Raw genomic sequence first — 15,276 nt, forward strand, 5'->3', positions numbered from 1 at the left:
TACCAACTGAGCTACCCAAACACGACTCACGTCCCGTCCTCACAGCTTTACTTCTGCCAGTACTTCGTCTCCTACCTTCCAAACTTTACAGAAGCTCTCCTGCGAACCTTGCAGAACTAGTCCTGCAAGGTTCGCAGGAGAGCTTCTGTAAAGTTTGGAAGGTAGGAGACGAAGTACTGGAAGAAGTAAAGCTGTGAGGACGGGACGTGAGTCGTGTTTGGGTAGCTCAGTTGGTAGAGCACTTGCCCGTGAAAGGCAAAGGTCCCGAGTTCGAGTCTCGGTCCGGCACACAGTTTTTAATCTGCCAGGAAGTTTCATATCTGCGCACACTCCGCTGCAGAGTGAAAATCTCATTCTATTTCTACAGTCTTGCGGTGATTATACTGGCCACCACTTATCCTCCACAGCAGTATTCTAAGAAACTCATTCTGTAAGATGAAGGTAAGATCCTCAGCAAAGAAGATACACCCATATTCATTCACTCTGCCGACTCCATAGTACTCGTCTACGTACTGCCAAAAGCGGGAGACGCATAGCCGGACGTGTGCAATAAAGGGCAACTATTCTCATCCCGCGAGACAACTTCTAAGGAAACTAAAATTCCCGAGGCAGCTGCAAGCCGTGCAGCCATCTTGCAGATGTATTTGGATTACATCGTGCAGCGAAGGCGTTGTTACTGTTGGTCGATATTTTATTAACCTATAGCAAATGTTTCCTTTTCAAACCCGTGAAACAATATTTCGTGGCACATTCGGCACTGTTGAGACTGGTCTACTAGTCAAAACGACACAACCACAGTTTAAAGACGTTATCACTTTTATTTCGGTACAGTGCACCGCTTTTCGTTGTATCGCCATCGGTTACATATTGGCTGTACAGAGTATTCCTTTCTACACATGTAAAACCCGCTTTGTACGGAAAATCTTTGCGGTAATTTCCAGTCATTTCCACTATTTTCTACCCGTTTTAAGCTATCACATTGTGCTTAATTTTATCAGGATATTGTTGGTGAAGAAATGTAATTTGTGGTTAACCAGCGCTTAAATGCATAAAGCGCAAACATTTTTTTCGAAATGCCGAATGTTAATATCCTCTAAAGGATGTTATGTTGTTGTATACAATATGAGATTCTGTTCGCAAAATTGTCATTTTGCTCTGCAGAAGAAGAAATAGCGCAACTCTGCTAAACGTAACAACTGGTTTAAATATGTATGAATATAATAAGAAATAGACCAGAGATCGAAAATTGTGAACCTTTTTTCTACGCAGCTGTCTCATGAGTCTGGGAGCCTGTAAGAAAAAAATGCAACTATTTTGTACTTCTTTGTGTTTTAACTTGTTGTCATTGACGACTTGACGAGAAAATCCTATTTCATATAGTTTGCTTTCTGGAACGCACGTTGAAACCTGTCGGAAAATGTAATGTCAGGAAACTACCTTATACTAGCAAAAACTTTTTTATGCATTATTAAATATTGTTGATAGAAAAGGGACTAAAGCTGTAAGCAACATTCCAAATATGTCGAAAGATGTATATGGTGCAACCATTTTATACTCTTTGAAACCTTTGTCTTTCACTTCGTTTCTCGTTACACAATTATGAAAATACGAGTATTATAATATAGAACTTTTTTGGGACCCAGACAGTCCGCAAAACTGAAGGTGAAAATGCGTGCAATGTGCGTCGTGCCTAGGTTTTACTGATACTTATTCTAAAGTTTGTTACTTATATAGAACTTTTTCACGAAAATGAAAACTATAGTAGTACATATAACAATAAATAAATAATTTTTTGGAGTTTATCTGTACAAAAACTTGAGAGAAGACAAATTACTCTCTCGCCTATTTTTCGCATACAGGAAATTATTAAAGATTTTATTACCATCTCACGCACCTTGAGCGAGACTCCAGAAAGTTAATGGCCTGAGCAGACGTTGATGGAGCCTGGTAGGGAACTAAAAGCATGAGGTATTTTTATGATTCTTAGCTCATAGAAATGGTTTGTTGGGAGTTGAAAGCAATTGGTCGAGCACATCCCTTAGTAAATCTTGCCGGACAGACCCACAGTCTTACAGGGCAGACAGGGCAGCCCCTCATCAAGACAGGTCTCCAGCAGAACAATGGCGCGATACCTGCTGCGGCGCCAGTAGAAGCCTGGGCTGGGGCGACGGTCTAAAGAATGCATCAACCCACTGGAGTTGTAAGCCAGGCATTGTGTGCAGAGCCACGTGTAATAAAAATTCACATGTCTTCGTGTTTACCGATAGTGGAAGTAGGCCAGTGAACCACTTCCCTTGACCGCCTCTGTTGTGTAAGATAACTTTGTCATCTGAGAGAGGTTGGAGATAGAATCTTTATTATACCTCATAGCTAGGGCTAACAAGCTCCAAGGCACAGGCAATTTAGATCAAGATCTTTGAGATTGTATCTGTTCGCTTGTTGCTGTGGGAAGAGAAACAACTTCGGAGATAATCATCTCTTCCCCCTCAGCGAAAACTTAAAAAAACCAGCAACTGGCGGTTTCTTTTATTTTCTTTTTTTTTTAGTGACACAGGTTTCTTAACTCTTGCCCTGGTTCAACATGAGTTTGTGCTGTCGTGTGGGAGGGGAGATTTATTGCCTCTAGAGCCTTGTGATTGGCTCAAGACGGGGTGAAGGCGGTGTCGTTTGTGTGCTTTGCAGGAAAATGGAATTTTTTTTCCGGAGAGGTGCGAAGCACTGGGGTGTGGGACTTTGGTCTGGTAAGCAACTTCTGGTCGAAGCTGTGGCATGTGTGGTTGGTACTTGGGACCTATCCTAAGACTGACTTCACTTGTGAGTAGTTTAGACTGGAGAGTCTGTGGTGAAGTTCTTACTGTACCGACAGTGTGACTTCAGACGTCTCAGACTACTCGTTTGCCGAGGGCACACTTATTCGTTTTTGGTTTACCAGTCTTGACGTTTGGTATCCTTATGCGCTCTGTCGTATAAGTGAGCCATATTGGTCCCTGGTACGACCAGCGAACGGGTGTGTCACACGCTGAAATCCACGGTGATTTCAGGGCTGTGGTAGAGAGTAAATTACGATTCGTCTGCCTGATCTCTAGACTGTGAGATTTTTGCATTTCTTTCGTGGCTGCGATCGATTCACAGGTGCCACCTCCGCCGCACGCATCTCGCCAACTGCAAGTCACGTCGGCACACGAAGTAAACAGGGTAATGTACTGCCACTCCGGCATTGTCAGGGCGTACAGATCTCAATCGCCTCTTACTCTCAGCTGCATCTATGTAGAGAAACTTCAGTAGATTTGATCAATCAAAGTATGCTCAGCGTCAGATCAATTCAGTTTGTGTTATCCACATTTTTAGGGCCAGAGTACTTGACTCACTGATCACCTAGTTAAACCGTTTTGCCAACCAGGATCCACACAGTGGAGCATTAAATCACTTGTTAGTTGCTTAGGATATTCAACCTACAACTTTTTTACTATAATTTATTTGTTTGGGAAAATAAATGTTGTTAGTATACTAAATTTTGCATACATTCTCAATAAATTAATTAGTCCAAACAAGTTACCTTGCGTCCCATGCCAGGATCTCTGATTGATGGCACCTTCTGCGACCGTCAGATCGTGTTGCCTAGCGTAGTCATTCAATTTGACGTCCATTGCGCAAAATTTTGGACTGATGGCACCTTCTGTGACCGTCAGATCGTAGATAGATCGTAGATAGGGTTGCCTAGTGAAGTTTCTGTTTCCCATGTTTAATGTGGTGCACTGGGTAGAGTAGATTCGCTTTGCTGGCGCCTAGACATAGTACTAATACTTAATTATTGTATATTTTCATGTTGTGGTTGTGACTTCTGTGTCACTTGATTGTTCGTTTCTGACGGCGAACGGCGTTGTGCTGATTTGTTAGGATGGATTGAGATTTTCGTTTGTTAGCGTAGACAAATGTGCTGTTATTTGAATTCGTTGTCAGGAACTAGGAACCAACAGCTCACGGGAGCGTAATTTAGAATAGAATCTGTGTGGCATAGGAGTGTGTAGTGTTTAAATTCGTTTGGGTCTGAATCAGAGTGCGTGCTTATAAGAAGCAAGGCACGGTTGCTACAGAGTAGCGGAAGGAATTGTGTTTTGTTAACCATGAATCGATGTCAGATTATTAGTGGTGATCAGACAGATATTACATGGGATTCTCAGGTAAATGCGGTTACAGACCGGGCAGAAATGTCGAACGTAGAACCTGCAGGGTATGACGACATGTCTCAGTCAGGTGACGAAAGTGAACGGGAGACTGCAGCAGAACGACTGTTGGTACGAGACGCACCATCAGTAGACCGAAACACGAACGAAACGTCACAGAATGATGAAATGTCGTTTATCTAGTCCTGGAGGTGTTGGCGGTGGATCTCAGTTTGAGGCTCTCATGCAATTCATGCAAGAGGCAGAAAGGAAGAGGCAAGAGGCAGAAAGAAAGAGACAGGAAGTAGGAAAAAAACGGGAGGAAGAGGAGGAAAGACACAAATTAGTCATAAGAACGGCCACAGACGTTATAGGTGGAGTCAAGAGAGAGATTGTAGGAATCCAAGAAGAGCTAGAAAATGTCAAGAAAACGTCAGCAGAAACGCGTGAGGTCCCTGGACAGGCAAAGTGCGATGCCAAAACAGCGGGATTGGTAGCGCAAGTAGCACGAAAGGACGCATCAGTGGCCAAAGAACAAGAGGGGTGTAAGACAAGAAAGGCACTTGCAACTCTCCAAAAGCAAGGCAAAAAAATAGTCCAAGAAACGCAGGAAAAAATGAGTGAGGCTGCGAAGCGAATCGAACAGATAGAAATCAAACAGGCCGAAATCTCTGAAGTTAGAGATCAGCAGAGCCGAGTCGCCGCGCAACAAAACGAGTTGGCTAAGGACGTCCGGCAGGCACATGAGGAGGTCGCGCAATTGCAAACAGAATTTGGTCCGGTAGAGCGCCATCGAGAGCACCACAGAAGTGAAGAAAATGTTTTGCGAATCTCCGAACCGCTATATGAGGACACAGCCCCTGCACATGGGCGAATGCAGGAGGAATATCCTCCTGCCGCGCAAAACGCGCAATACTGTAGAACACACACCGTCGGTAACACGCAGCATGTCCGAGGCCGAGCCGGAAAACAATTTTACATGTCTACGGAAGTCAGAAACGTTATTACGTGAATCTGACAACACGTGGGGATACCATAACAGTGCACGAGCCTCGTTTGGGCACGGATACGTGGAATCATGCGCTGCAGACGAGAGCGAAAATTCGTACGGCGGATACGTCGAAACTTTCGACCACAAACGTTTCTTGACCATCCAGAATTTTCAAGTCTACAAGGAGGCAAACAGTGCATTGCATCCAAAGACGTGGATAGCACAGTACGATCACGTGATCACGTGGGCCATGGAACAGCGGTTGTGTTTCGCAAAGACTGTTGTCCACAGAATTGACGAACAGGACCTTGATGTGAACATGGTTTGGTTTAGCGACGAAGCCCACTTTCATTTGGACGGGTTCGTCAATAAGCAGACTTGGCGCATTTGGGGACTGAAAATCCGCATTTCGCGATCGAGAAGTTTCTTCACCCTCAATTGGTGCTGTGCAATGTCCAGTCACGGAATAATCGGTACGATATTCCTTGGTGGCACGGTGACTACCAAATGGCGCGTGAAGGTTATGGAAGATGATTTCATCCCCATTACCCAAAGTGATCCTAATTTCGACAATATGTGGTTCATGCAAGACGGAGCTCGACCCCATCGAAGCAGGAGACTGTTTGAAGTGCTGGAAGAGCACTTTGGAACAGCATTCTGGTTCTGTGGTACCCAGATGCCACTGGCATTGGCCTCGACTGGCAGCCATACTCTTCGGTTCTGAACACATGCGGCTACTTTTTTTGGGCTATATTAAAGACAATGTGTATAGCAATAATCCCAAAGCCATTGCTGAGCTGAAAGCACCCATTCAAGAGGTCATCGACAGCACCGACGTTGAGACACTTCTGCACGTCATGCGGAATTTCGGTATTCGTCTGTGCCACATCATTGTAAATGAGGCCAGGCATATCGAACACGTCATAAACTAAAGCCGAATATCTGTAGTGACGTTTAAATGTTGAATAAAGTGTGTGCACGCTGTAGTTTGTAAGTAATTTACGTTTCTTGTCATACAGTTCAATAATTGTCACCCTATGAGAAATGTACTACAATCCAATTTCTAGATGATATTTCATATCCTACGGCTAATTTGTTTAAAAAATATGACATCATTAGATTCTTTTCCACCAATAACGTCACGAGATTCTCTTTGTACTTAATAAGAAGCCTCCAACTGACACATTTCCCAGTTCTGGGGTATAACAAATACAGTGTAACATATATCCGAGTTTTTATAGGACGCATTGGAACGGCATTTAAGACCTGTCTTCGTGAGCACTTGCTCAACAAAGACGGTGAAAATGCAAGTAAGTCAACTTCCGCAGAACATCTCAAAATCTAGTTGAAAATGGCTATAAAATGAACTTTTTGGAAGAGTTTGAAATATATAAACATTTGTACCTAAAATTCCAAGGATTTGTTGAATGACCAGCTTGCAAAAGCTTGAAAAAGAGACACTATTTCGAATGTATATCATCTCTAATAAAATGATAAAAAGTAGTCCATATTATACATAGATTCCATTATACTGTATACCTTATGTACTTTTAAATATGTTCCTTGCTGCTACCACAGTTTTACTACATTCATAAAAGTGATACACTTTCTGTAAATTATCAATCTGTGATTATGACTGTCACACACAATACCTACATTTTTGGACACGAAACGGTGTTAGGCGTATGTGGAGAAGATATTGACATCTGCTAAACCAATATTAATAAGTTTTTATAATACACTTCTTGCACTTCGCGTAAATGTATGCCCAATTCTGATAATCTATATTACCCCAAATTTCGTAGGCTTCTGAACACGACAAATTGATCTGTCGAAACCAGCAAAGCAATTGGTGACTAAATTTTTTGTTCTGAAATATATAGCATAATACAGTTGCTGAGAAAACAATAGCTAGGAATAAAATCATGAAAGTACATTTGGCTCCACTAGAGTTCAAGAGATTGCACAGCCACTATGAGGGGTGGGAGGAAGGGGGGGGGGGGTGGAGGTGCAGTCCAATTTAGGTAACTTTCATCTTCTCATGTGGAGGACGTCACACTTTTTATTGTTCAGGATCAATTGCTTCTCTTCGCACCATGTAGAGATATAGTCTGACTCACTTTGTAACTGGGTTTTATCTCACTTTTAATGTTTACCACTGCGCTGTTAGTTGGATGACTCTAAGTTAGCAGCAGAACTGCACGGCAGGAGTGATTGAGGCTAAACCAGGCCAGTACAGCTCATGCACGATACGGTGGCTGATGCAGAGTGACCAGTTTTCGTCCAAAGCACTGATCGAGTTGATTCGTTTGTTCGGAAGGGGAGGCCGATAAGTGTTTTCCACCTTTCGGCTGGTCAGTGATGACAGAATCGAGGCGCGCACCTTGCAGTCTTTCTCAAACGATTTTACAGAAACTATTTGTTAAAAAAAATTATTTTTGCTTCAATTATAATTTTATATGTCAGGTTCATGATGATGTGCCCATAATTTCGGTCATGTGATATTCATGTGAAAGTAAGATAGTGCGTGTGCAATGAGAAATAGAGATCTCTATGATTTTGCGTTTGGTGCATGTTACATAATATGTTGTTGTGCATTAAGTTTTTCTAAGAGATTGAATTTTTCTTTAGACTTCAGTAGAGGTGTCCGTCACCAATCTAAAGAAAATTGTTCTGATGTAGCACACTCATTTGCGATCGCACCGCGCCAGCAATAAAGCCAGAGTGAAATATCTATAACATTCCTCAGTTTTCATAAATGATTTCAGATATCACAATGAGATTTTAGCAGATGGTAGCACACAAAGAGGAGAGTATTTTACCATATCGTTACTACGTAAAACTTCATTATTTACCGTGTTATTCAAACAACGACAGACTTTTCCGGTGAAAGAATGTAATTTTTAAGGGCCATCGATAGCTGGTAAAACGAGAAATGTTATGGGTTTTGGAACAACGTATGTGAAGACATTACACATTTTTTGTACCAACAATGTTGCTTTTTCATAAGCTACTGACTTTACTTTTCCTCAGTTCCTCACTTAATAAACTTAATAAACCACTGTTTGTGAATTCTCTCGCAATTATGCCTGCACAAAGAAAAAGGTTCAAATGGCTCTAAGCACTATGGGACTTAACACCTGAGGTCATCAGTCCCCTAGACTTAGAACTACTTAAACATAACTAACCTAAGGACATCACACACAGCCATGCCCGAGGCAGGATTCGAACCTGCGACCGTGGCAGTAGCGCGGTTACAGACTGTAGCACCTAGAACCGATCGGCCACACGGCCGGCTCTGTACAACATATTAGTGAGGTGAGACAAGGTAATCACCTCTGTCTTTTGGAAAAAAGAAGCAAATTTTGACATGGCAACCAGAGAAATCTGTAGATTTTACTCCATCTTCGTCACCCATGGCGCTTCTCTGAAAGTCACAAATGGTTAACAAGCCAGGCGAAAATAAGCGAAGCACTCCGTCTTCAGGCCACGAGTGGCCTACCGGGACCATCCGACCGCCGTGTCATCCTCGGTGGAGGATGCGGATAGGAGGGGCGTGGAGTCAGCACACCGCTCTCCCGGTCGTTATGATGGTATTCTTGACCGAAGCTGCTAATATTCGGTCGAGTAGCTCCTCAATTGGCATTACGAGGCTGAGTGCACCCCGAAAAACGGCAACAGCGCATGGCGGCCTGGATGGTCACCCAACCAAGTGCCGACCACGCCCGACAGCGCTCAACTTCGATGATCTCACCGGAACCGGTGTATCCACTGCGGCAAGGCCGTTGCCTATCAGGCGAAAATAAATCGCTACATTTTCGGGAATTCTTCTTAGATACTAACGAAAACAGAGACGACAGAAGGTCTTTTTGAATGGTCATCTTGCATGAGTGGGTGTGGAGGGGCCCCACTTAATATTTACAAAAAATGTGAGAGTAGGCTTCAGTTTAGAACGGCACTTCGCCTCCAGCGTTCGGCATTTCTCCTACAGCGATCCGCCCCACCACTGCCGCTCTCCCCACACTTCTCCAGCCGACTGCGCATCCGGCGGCCACGGCACGTACTCACCGAAGCAGCCGAGCTCGTCCTCGCCGTGCGGGCAGTCGACGACGCCGTCGCAGACGCGCTCCTGCTCGAGGCGGCTGGGGCAGCCGCAGCCCGCCTCGTCGCTGGCGTCGCCGCACTGCACCGTGCCGTCGCATCGGCGCGCCGACGAGACGCACCGGGAGCCGTCCAGGCACCAGAAGCTGCCGGCAGGGCACTCGCCTGCAAAACACCCACAGTCGTCCCGTATCTGTCAATGCCAATGACATCTCTCATTCACAAACACTTCCAATATGTCCTAAGCTTATTTGTTCGATCTACGTTCCTATTCTGCAAACCACACTGAATTGCAAGGCAGAGAGTACGTCCCAATGTATCACTTATTACGCTTCTTTCTGTTCCACTCGCGTACGGAGCGTGGGAACAATGATGTATAAATGTGTCTATGCGTGCTATACGCAGTCTGACCTTGTCCTCTCTATGGGAGCGATATAGAGGGTGTAAATTTTAAGTTGACAAACCAGAATAACTCGAAAATAAGCTTCACACTTAAAAAAATGCGTAGAATCCAAAGTTGATTATTTTCGAGGGCGACATCTGCTAGTGCTACAAATTAGCCCACCACCCCTGCCCCCTGAGGTTGGGGGTGGGGAGGAGCAACTTTAAAATTTCACATGGGAACCCCCATTTTTGATTGCAGAATCTGATTCTATATTAAAAAACTACGCACATTTTGTCTTAAACATTTGTTTTGATTCTTGGTAGTTGGCGCTGTAATTCAAGAAAATCCATGTTCTCATTTTTGCGTGGAAAATTGTTACGGATAAATAAAAAATACTTATTTAAAAAAAATGGTTCAAATGGCTCTGAGCACTATGGGACTTAACTTCTGAGGTCATCAGTCCCCTAGAACTTAGAACTACTTAAACCTAACTAACCTAAGGACATCACACATATCCATGCCCGAGGCAGGATTCGAACCTGCGACCGTAGTGGTCTCGCGGTTCCAGACTGTAGTGCCTAGAACCGCTCGGCCACCCCGGCCGGCCATAAATATTTACTTCGTAAATTTTGATTCACTAAAACTTTCCCTCTCTCCCCATAGGGTGGGGTTTGAGAGAGAGGAATCAGAGTTTTAAAAATGTTGACCCAAATATTACTTTCTTCAGCAGATTCGGATTAGTTTTGTTTGTTTGCTAGTCATGAGGCTACACAACTTTTAATTATCAAACAAATCATCTGGCTATCTAACTAAGTAACCAAGCATCCTACTTACTAACGAGTGAAGGCATTTTTTATTTATCCATAACCATTTTCCACACAAAAAATGGGAACATGGATTTTCTTGAATTACAGCACCCACTGTCATTTCAGATAATGGAATGTAGTCGAATTAAGTCGGGTGATGCTGAGGGAATTAGATTAGGAAATGAGACACTTAAAGTAGTAAAGGAGTTTTGCTATTTGCAGAGCAAAATAACTGATGATAGTCGAAGTAGAGAGGATATAAAAGTAGACTGGCAATGGCAAGGAAAGTGTTTCTGAAGAAGAGGAATCTGTTAACACCGAGTATAGATTTAAGTGTCAGGAAGTCGTTTCTGAAAGTATTTGTATGGAGTGTAGCCACGTACGGAAGTGAAACACGGACGATAAATAGTTTGGACAAGAAGAGAATAGAAGCTTTCGAAATGTGGAGCTACAGAAGAACGCTGAAAATTAGATGGGTAGATCACATAACTAATGAGGAGGTATTGAATAGAATTGGGGAGAACAGGAGTTTGTGGCACAACTTGACTACAAGAAGGGACCGGTTGGTAGGACATGTTCTGAGGCATCGAGGGATCACCAATTTAGTATTGGAGGGCAGCGTGGAGGGTAAAAATCGTAGAGGGAGACCAAGAGATGAATACACTAAGTACATTCAGAAGGATGTAGATTGCAGTAAGTACTGGGAGATAAGAGGCTTGCACAGGATAGAGTAGCATGGAAAGCTGCATCAAACCAGTCTCAGGACTGAAGACCACAACAACAACAACACATCAAGAACAAAACAAATGTTTAAGACAAAATGTATGTAGTTTTTTATGTAGAATTTGATTCTGCAATAAAAAATGGGGGTTCCCATTTGAAATTTTAAAGTTTCCTCCCGCCCCACAAAGCAAGTTGCAACCCTCTGCCACTAGAGGGCTCCGAATTGTAGCGTGTAACTTGGCGGTCTGTAACATAACCATGCCGGTACGTTAGGAACAGTGTGCTGTAACCGAGTTTCTAACTGCAGAAAATGTGCCTCCAATTGAAATATGTGGAAGAATGACAGTTGTGTACGGCGATGATTGTATCGACATCATTAATGTGCGACGTTGGATTGTTAGCGCCCGTAATGAAGGAAATGGTGGTGCTACCCTTAACGTGTGTGAGAGAGCTTCATCTGTTTCCAAAACTTAAAGAACACCTTCGAGGACTTCACTTTGATAGTGACGAAGCGCTGCAAGCAGAGATGAGGTTTCAGCTCAGTCAACAGAGTGAAACATTCCATTGTGAAGGTATCAACAAACTGGTCTCTCCCTGGGAGAAACGTGTTCGTCGCCAGGGCGACTATGAGAAAAAAATGCGTAGACACGAAGAATAAAGATATATAATGTTAATAAAGTTCGTTTTATTTATAAATTTTTACAAGTATTTCCATAAAACATTCTGGGGTTTTAGTTTTCAGCACGCTCTGGCAATATTGTCCACAAAATCATTAGCACGTATCATTAAAGGCAAGGGACCGAAATACTTCCTTGTCGTACACCCGAAGTTACCTCTTCGATGAATCTTAATATAACTTGCTGCGTCCTCTCTAACAGGAAATTCTCAATCCAATCAAAAATTTTGTTTGATATGCCTTACGATCGTACTTTTGATAATAACCGTAGGTGTGGTACTGAGTTAGATGCTTCCCATAAATAAAAAAAACACTGCATCCTCCTGACTGCCTTAATCTATGGCTTTCAGTATGTCATGTGAGAAAAGTGCACGTTAGGTTTCACGTGATCAGTGTTTTCAGAATCCATGCTGGTTGGCATGGAGGAGGTCATTCTGCTCGAAATACCTCATTATGTTTCAGCTCAGAATATGCTCTACGATTCTACAACAAATGAATGTCAAGGATGTTGCATAGCGTTTTTGTGAATCACTTCTGCTACCCTTCTTACAAATCACTAATGCAAACCATCCTAGAATACAGCTCAAGTGTATGGGAACCGTACCAACTACTTGGCACGGTTTTTTGGTCGAGGGATCTATGATATATTATTGTTAACAGACAGGCTAACTCAGCTGCAAATTGGGTATTGAATCAAAGGGATTGCATTGGGCCTAGGTGCTTTGTTTAGTTTCAACAATTTTAGCTGTTTCTCAACGCCAATGAGACTAATACCTATTTCACTCTTCTTTTCAGCGGTACGAGAGTTGAACTGGGGCAATACTCCTGGATCTTCCTCCGTAAAGAAACAGTTGTAAATATAGTGAAGCATTTCCGCTTTTTCTTTGCTATTCCTAGTTTCGGTTCGCGCCTTGCTCATGAGTGACTGAACATTAACTTTGGTGCTACTAACAGCCTTTATGTACTACCAGAATTTCTTTGGGTTTCGTGGAAGATAATTCGACTGTATTCCGCTTCGGGAGTCATTGAAGGCATCACGCACTCCTCTCTTGACAGCCAAACGCGATCGGTGAGCGCAAAATGAACGATTTGACGCTATGGCCTTACGCGGAGCATGAAAAGGAACCAAATACATCTTGAGATCTACATCTATGTGTTTATCTACGGATATTCGCACCGTAATTACTTTTTGGTTAAACGTTAAAGGACAGTGTCAATACTATGATGATCTATTTTAGCATACGCGATCGATAAGAATTATTTAAATCCTTTGATTCGGAGTGCCATTATTAGGGTTCCGTGCCTCAGTCCGTAAAAACGGAACAGTTACAGGATATCTTTGTTGTGTATCTGTCTGTCAGTCTCGCAGACTGTCAGTAACCCATTTTCTCGGGAGTGGGTGGACATACCAAGTTGAAATTTATGTCACGTGTTGATGTCAGGTTGGTATCCCACCACTGTCTGGGCCGTCTCCAGACTCCTCTTCGCTGGACATCGGGGCTCATGTCGAAGCGGTACTCATCACTGAAGACAATTCTGCTCCAGTCAATGATATTCCAGGCTGAAGACGTGTCTCGAAAATAAGCCGGAGGTGGACCAACGCGTTATTCACTTGCTGAATATGTGAAGCTCTTTCTCTTGAATAAGTCGGCCAATTTTTCTGATATTGCAACCATTTGTTTGTCGATACACGTACACCATATCTACCGACTTCCATCCCATTCGGATAATTCCTTCGTCCTTTATTTTTTCTTTACTTTTTTGTCCTGTAGTGTGTTAAAAAAATTCAAAAGATAGTTTTTAATTGCAGTTAATCTGAGACAAATATAACATTGGTAGGTAGACTCTTACGTGTAAAGTGTAGTGTATGTGATTACCAGCTGATGATTGGTCATTCGGCAGCAGCTGGCTGAGTACTGGAGTCAGAAAGCGTTCCTGAGCAGCTTCACGAAGGCAGCGGGCAGTGCATGTATTACAGCAGCGGCCAGGGCTGAGCATGAGTGTGTGTCTACCAGCTGTGACTCTAGCTGGTGGTATCGCGTACACACACAAGCAAAGTCTTTAGCGACCTCCAGATGTGTGCCTTACATAATGCCTAGCAGAAAAAAGCACTATCTCATCAAAAGAAACCGGATACCCGTATATAATGCCCAGCTGGCCACCAGATGTCACCAGCGACAGACCCAGCTGTACAAAAGAACGCAATGAGTATTGCGTTGTCAATAAAGAAGCATTAACAGCAGAATGGATCAGTCAGGAGAGTTCAGTGACTCCGAACGTGGGCTAGTCATTAGATGCCACCAGAATAACAAAACCATCAGGAACATTTCGACCCTCCTGAAGCGGACTAAGTCAACTGTTGGTGATGTCATTGTGAAGTGAAAACGCGAAGGGACAGCCATAGGTAAATCGAGGCCAGGCAGACCTCATGTACTAACGGACAGTGACGGTCGAGCTTTGCGGAGGCAAGATGTAAAAAAATCGCGTAAAACAAATGAAGGAATCACTTGTGAATTACAAGGTGCTACCAGTACATTTGTGTAGTCAATACTAAGCGACCCCTGAGGCAGTATAAACTGCGAGGCCACTGGACAGTGGATGACGAAAGTGAGTGATCCGGAGCGCAAAGTCACCCTGTCCCCTGTGGCAATCTGATGAAAGGGTTTGAGATTGTCGAATGTCTGCAGAACGTTGCCTGCTAACACGTATAGTGCCAACAGTGAAGCACGGAAGAGTGGTGCTGAGGTATAGGAGTGTTTTTCGTGTGGTCTCTTGCCGGCCCTTGACGAAGAATGGACTGCGATTCCTCCACAGAAGTTTAGACACCTCACTGAAAGTGTTCCTAGCGGAATTCAAGTCGTAATAAAGCCAAAGGGTGGACACACTCCATATTAATGTTCAATAATAGCTAGTCGGATACTTTTGATCAGATCGTGTATGAGGCCTCACATCAAAGTCCCACACAAAGATAATCTCTCCCAGAGCAGTTTGTAAAATGTGTTTCCATCCGTCTTAGCGACCAGTTCAGATTCACCATCTTACCAATCAAATTAGTTAACAGCAACTTTTGTAAGTTGCGTAATGTCAACTTTTTTTCTCTCACTAAAAGAGACTTATTTAGCCCAAGAAAGTTCCACTCTGAACGAATGATGATATTGCAGCTCGTACAATACATTGCTGTCTGTTATACTGCGGTACTAGCCGCTCTTCTGGCTGACTCTACACTCGCTCATGAGCATATCATGCTCTTCTCAATAAACGTTTCTTTGCACCATCATCCTTCCAGCTACATCTCACGCTACATGTGTGTGGGTATCACACCTTCCAGCGACGTGTGTTTGATGGTCGTACTTGACACTCAGGATTCAACATAGGTGCTAATTTGTTCTATGGAAATCATGTGATCAGAAACAGCTGCTTGTCACATGCAG

The 15,276-nt window shown here is 43.3% G+C and overlaps 1 non-coding gene across 1 annotated transcript; it reads left to right on the top strand.

Moving 5' to 3' along the window:
• The first annotated feature begins 215 nt into the window (after positions 1-215).
• Positions 216-290, top strand: Trnas-uga (transfer RNA serine (anticodon UGA)). Its single transcript has one exon. It is a non-coding gene; the product is annotated as a tRNA-Ser (tRNA).
• The last annotated feature ends 14,986 nt before the right edge of the window (positions 291-15,276 follow it).

Source organism: Schistocerca serialis, chromosome 2, assembly GCF_023864345.2.
Source record: "Schistocerca serialis cubense isolate TAMUIC-IGC-003099 chromosome 2, iqSchSeri2.2, whole genome shotgun sequence".
In the NCBI taxonomy this organism is placed as follows: domain Eukaryota; kingdom Metazoa; phylum Arthropoda; class Insecta; order Orthoptera; family Acrididae; genus Schistocerca; species Schistocerca serialis.